The following is a 6,594-nucleotide window of genomic DNA, read 5'->3' as shown; positions in this document are numbered from 1 at the left end:
CTGTTGTAGCGGTGGTGCTGATGTTAGTAACAACTGAAAAAAAATAAAGACTGATGAATACCAATGACTCAACTAACAATAAAACATTTTCGGTCTGTGCACTTTTTGCAGTTCTGTGCACTCAGATCTTCAGAGATTTATTGTATTTTCAGTTGATTTCAACTTATGCCTTGTTCAGACTGCACGATTTTCAAACTTGTCGGATCACTGCTCTTTTCAAACTGCATGACTATCTGGGCCAGCATTCAGTCACTGCTGTGATCACACTGACCGATGGATCGGTGACAGGGGGTTTCACACTGCATGGCTGTACAGGAGGAATAATCGCCGACAGCTCTGTCCCGTCCGCAACTTACGTTTCACAACAAAACACACGCGAGAAGTGTGAAAGAAACAACGTGAGATCACACGTGCGTCAGACCAGCGTTCTCGCGTTAGACTGGAATTGTCATTAAAAATATAGACTGCAGTGAAAAAACTTGCGGTCCAAATGGTCTGTGCGCCGATTTGCAGCAAAAGGAGAAAAATAAAAAAGATTATGGTGGAGGAAATGGTTGGGGAGACACAGGGAGCAAGGATTGTGTTCTGCAAAGAGAGTTTGAGGTAACGTTAAATAAATAATATTGCAATGTGCTACTGTTGCGGCTGATCAAGCAAATGTTTGTGCTTTGTTTCTGTTTGATATAACTGTACATATATCTATTAAAATATTAATATTCTGGTCTTTAACTCCTCCCTGAACCTCCCGCTGCCCTGTATCTTGCTCTCTCATTGGCTGTCGTCATTGCCAATGTATTTTTCAGTCAGAACTCATTTCACACAGCAGAAGTTTGAATCGCAGACAGGTCCAGATATTTAGCATGCCAAATATCTCACGGGCGTCGACGACTCATCTGCAATTCTCTCTGATGGCGTCTTTGATCATTCACACTGTGTGATTGTCACTCGCGTGCACAAGCACCGATTTGCCTACACTGTAAAAAAAAATCAGGTCTCCAATTGAAAATTTTCTAGTGACTGATCACATCTAAATTTTTTAGTTGGCCAGATTGAATTTCTGTGAAATAAATTGGATCAATTCACAGAAATTCAATTTGGCCAACTGAAAAATGTAGATGTGATCGGTCACTAGAACATTTCCAATTGGAGACCTGTTTTTTTTCACATTGTATGATTTCAGGCATTTGTCTGCGATTTTGCAAAACCTGTTGGCGAGTCAAAATCGGGGCTAAAATCGGGCAGTCTGAACTAGGCTTAATGCTGCGTTCACACCAAACGCGAATTGAGCGTCTGGCGCAAGTGATTTCAATGTTAAGTCAATGGAAAGGCGTGTTGACGCGCGCCTGGAGGTCTCGTGGCGCGGAAGGCGTGTTTCGCGCGGCGCGAAGGACGCGAATCCGCCTCATTTGCGCGTCCAGTTCGCGCGAATGGCGCGAATTGGACGCGAATTGAGCGTCTTCCGCGATACGCGCGTTACACGCCAATGGTGCTTTTGTGCATTCACGCGTTTGAAGCGAATTCGCGTCTGACGCCCGAGTTGAAAAATTTGAACTTTGGCGTCAATTCGCGCCGCGTTAACCAATCAGGAGCCTGCTTGCTGTTGTCACGTGGTAAAGTGACGTGTATGAGAAACCCTGCATAAATTAAAAATAGTACTATTGTGTCACAAAATGTAGTTTTAACACTTTTTCAGGTGGGAATGTAGTTGTTTAAAGCTCAAATCTGTGGTTTAGTTATAAAGAGAGCTCCTATTTAAAAAAAACAATTTTGTGTTTTTGGAGTTGTGAGATCCAGGCGATCACCGGGCAATCACTGCTCATAACCCCGGCGAAGGCAGCCTTTCCTCGGCCAGTCCTTCTGGCGTCTGCCGCTGGCTCTGATGTCCTGTAGTGGTTCGTTTTGTGTAGATCTAACGGCCGAGCTTTGCTCTCATGAATCTATAATTTGTTGTCTGCCAAATCGTTTTGACTGAGGGCAAAGAGAAGTTTCATAACTTTATATTTTAAGGATATTTAAACATACATGCAGTGAAGATAATGTAGGAGTTGCCTGGACCACATTTGTGTGGCTATTAATGCTTAATATATATTTTTAATGAAAATGAAAAGAGGCAGAGTGGTGTTTTATGACATATTTCTCCTGGAGTGCCTTGAACGCGCTTTAATTCCGCTTCCAGCGCTCGATTTCTACGCGCGTCCAATTCTCTGCGGACGCGCGAATGCATTCAAAATGTTCGCGCGTGAAACTAGACGCGGTAGACGCGTTTGGTTTGAACGCAGCATAAGGCTGTGGCTGAAGTCAGTTGTAGTTCTTGTGTTTCTCTTTCCTTCAGTGATTCTGCTCATTACCATCATCAGGTGTCTTCAATAATCAAACAATCATCACTCAATGAATCACTTAATTATCTCATTAACGCAATTAACATAAACTGATTCAGTGTTAAATTTATCAGCCTGTAGTGTGCACACTGAGCAGTGTTCATTTAATCTGGGCTAACCCATGTGGGACCTCCATGGAAACTGAGGACAAAACTTGCTGTTAGAGTCCAGGTCAAACCCATATGGCTTTTACTTAGTGGAACTTACTTTACATTTTTTCTTAGAAGACAACTATAAATACTATAAGGTTGTCGCAAATCTACTGCAAATAACTCTGACAAAAAAGCCAATTCTAGTATTTATGCTTGAACCCAATGACCCAAACTAGCTTGAAAAATGCAGATCTGAACAATATGAAGATATTTCAGTTCATTCGAAAAAAATATATAAATGCTTTCTAGTCTAAATGGATATGTTCATTAAAACTGCTCATTAATTCCAGAATTACTTCAGCATTAAAATAAAAACAAGATGAAATTTAAATGTAAAATTTTTGTTAAAGTATGCATACAATGTCTTAAACCTGACCAATTTCACTGCAGAAAAGTCTAAAGTGTAGAAAATGGTGTTCCTATCTGAAAACGTGAAATCGGCTCTATTCTTCATACTTACATATAGACAGACATTTAGAGACAAACACCATGAATGAGTATAAAAGGCTTATGCAAATAAAATTACCTGCACAGTATGCTGAAGGGTTGTAACTTGGGGTAACCAACCAATATACGTAATAATTCCCTTGGCAGGCTTTGACTTGAATGGGATTTGATGTGAAATAGCAGCAGGAGTAAGTATAAGAGCCGCAGACATCTCGTCTGACGACTCCTTCTTCAACTGTTGGGTGACAGTCACGTATCCACAGTGGGTACTGAGTGCCACAACTATTTATTGGAACACACGTGTCTGGGATGTGAGCGCTCAGGCCATTAAGGGAAAGACGATACCAGCCGTTCCAGGTGACAAGGGAGTCACGCACATTATTAGGATGTGTAGTATTTGAGTTATTAATTGCTCTCCATGGATCGTCCAGCAGAGTGTAGTGGTAACAGGGGTCAGGCAGATTAGCTGTAATAAAATCATTTCACATTCAACAAGTTTCTTAAATCTTTTTTTTTAATATAACATGTCTTTTTGTAGTTTTTTTTGTAATTATATACATTTATTTCCATGTGGTCTGATAAGATACTTAAGTGATTTCATCTAAGGCTGTGGCTGAAGTCAGTTGTAGTTCAACTAGTTCAAATGTTTCTCTTTCCTTCAGTGATTCTGCTCATTATCATCAGGCGTCTTCAATAAACACTCAATAAATCACTTAAGTATCTTATTAACTCTAACGCTGCTTCAGTGTTACTTGAACACCCTGCTGGTGGTTCCCATATGAACACAGAGCGGTGTTAATTCAACACCAGGGAATTTACTGTGGTGGTGAGGGTGGTGGTGTGGGTAAGTTTAAGGGTAAAGTTATGGACAGGTGTGGTGGTGTGGGTAAGTTTAAGGCAAGGTTTAAGGACAGGTGTGGTGGTATGGGTAAGTGTAAGGGTAGGGTTAGGAACATGTGTGGTGGTGTAGGTAAGTTTAAGGGTAAAGTTAGGGATAGGTGTGGTGGTGAGGGTAAGTTTAAGGGTAGGGTTAAGGACAGGTGAGGTGGTATGGGTAAGTTTAAGGGTAAAGTTATGGACAGGTGTGGTGGTGTGGGTAAGTTTAAGGGTCAAGTTAGGGAGAGATGTGGTGGTATGGGTAAGTTTAAGGCAAGGTTTAAGGACAGGTGTGGTGGTGTGGGTAAGTTTAAGGGTACACAGCAAAATCCCCAGTGTTAAATTAACACTCCTCAGTGTACATATGTGTCCACACTACAGGGTGTTAAAAGTAACACTTAAGAAGTGTTAAAGTTAATGAGATAATTAAGTGATTAATTAAGTGATGATTGACCATTAGTGATGAGAAACACAAGAACTACAACTGACTTTAGTCACAGCTTTAGATGAAATCAACTGAAGATAAAAGAAGACATTAAATCTCTGAAGATCTCAGCAGAGGAGGATTAAACAACTCCACAAACAGCATTACCAGCTTCACACATTACTAACCAGACTGACTTTATTTCTGTCAGACGTCTACAGAAGCTCTTATTGAGAATTACTTTTTTAATGTCACCATCATGGTGATCAGTGTGTTCTTTAGTTGGGCAGTTTGATGATATTTTAATGTTAGTGTTTCCCTGGCTGCTGTATCTATGGCTAAAAAAGCAAGAGTAAACACAATCAGATGTGTTGGTTGCTCAGTGATAAGAATATGATCATTGTATAGTGATTTAAATCACTGATTAACTTTGTTTTTACTGTGATTCCAGGAAAGATCCAGATTGGTTTTAATCAGTAGAGCTGAATATGTTTTAAAGCAGATTGTACACTAATCACTTGTAACTCCTGCGAGACTAACTCACACACGACATAAAGAATCAGCCTATGAATCTCAACAATGGTGACATGCTTCATGCCGCAATGCATTCTGGGAGCCATGGATGAGTTTTGCATGATGCACCCAGAATGCATTGCGGCATGAAGCATGTCACCATTGTTGAGATTCATAGGCTGATTCTTGATGTCTGTGTGTGAGTAAATCTCGCAGGAGTTAGAAGTGCTTATTGTGTGATGTGTTATTAAACCGGAAAACAAGACTTGTGTACATGTTTTAAACATTGATCAGTTTATCTGATGAAAACGCTGCTGGATCTCCTGCTGTAGAGTCACAAGGCTACTATAATCAATAACTCTCAGGAGATCAGCAATTAAGGCACCATATGATGATAACAACTGTATCACCAACAACAAGCCAACATCATCTGTCATCAACTTGTCATCGTAAATTTTCTCTTGCTGTTCTCACCGTAACAAACAGTTACAGCAGACAGAGACAAAAAAATGCTGACAAGTCAAGGGTCAAGAGCCCAACTAAAGCAACACTCATCACCATAATGGTGGCGTCAAACAAAACTATTATTTGCAATAAATCATCAACATCTAAACCTCAGTAAGAGCTTCTGTAGACGTCTGACATGAATAAAGTCAGTCTGGTTAGTAATGTGTGAAGCTGGTAATGCTGTTTGTGGAGTTGTTTAATCCTCCTCTGCTGAGATCTTCAGAGATTGAATGTCTTCTTTTATCTTCAGTTGATTTCATCTAAAGCTGTGGCTGAAGTCAGTTGTAGTTCTTGTGTTTCTCATCACTAATGGTCAATCATGACTTAATTAATCACTTAATTATCTCATTAACTTTAACACTTCTTAAGTGTTACTTTTAACACCCTGTAGTGTGGACACATATGCACACTGAGGAGTGTTAATTTAACACTGGGGATTTTGCTGTGTAGGGTTAGGGACAGGTGTGGTGGTGTGGGTAAGTTTAAGGGTAGGGTTAGGGACATGTGTGGTGGTGTGGGTAAGTTTAAGGGTAGGGTTAGAAACAGGTGTGGTGGTATGGGTAAGTTTAAGGGTAAAGTCAGGGACAGGTGTGGTAGTTTGGGTAAGTTTAAAGGTCCCATGGCATGGTATTTTTCTATTATTTTATAATGTTTCCTGAGGTGTACTTATATTGTTAGTATGATTTTTACATCATAAAATGTTATAATTTAGAAATAAAATTATTTTCTATACTGATGTTTGCTGTGAGACTTCAGTAAAAACGGCCACTGTTGTGATTGGCAGACATCTTTGCATTTGAAATGAGTCTAAGATCTTGTAGCGGAGGGGGCGTGGTTTAACGAGGTCTACGAGGCACGAGCATAGGGTATGAGACCGCCAGAGAGACGGATGGACCTGAGTTCACTTCTCATCAGTTCTCTCAGCACGTCTCAGTTCAGTGAACTGTTGTAGTTACTAGCATAAACTTCAGGTTATTAGTTTATTTCTAGTCGGAGGGGCCAGAATGTCACTCATGGCAGAAAGTTAGTAACTTTACTAAATGATGGATCAGCGTTGACTGGAGACGCGAACCGTTTAGAATGATTCAGTCCGATTTGGTGAACCGGTTCACTAAAAAGATTAAAGAACCTGTTCAAAAGAATGATTCGTTCGCGAACCGGACATCAATGGACCAGAGACGAGCGATTGCGTTGTGAGAGCACTGTCAGCGCCAGTTTATTTTGTTTGTATCTGAGAGTTCTGAATAAACACGAGTCCCAGTCATGTCGAGTCCGTCTTCATCATTATTCTACCAAC

This window comes from Gobio gobio (genome assembly GCF_949357685.1).
Source record: "Gobio gobio genome assembly, chromosome: 3".
Lineage (NCBI taxonomy): Eukaryota > Metazoa > Chordata > Actinopteri > Cypriniformes > Gobionidae > Gobio > Gobio gobio.
The sequence above is the reverse complement of the archived record's forward strand: the minus strand, read 5'-3'. Positions refer to the sequence as shown.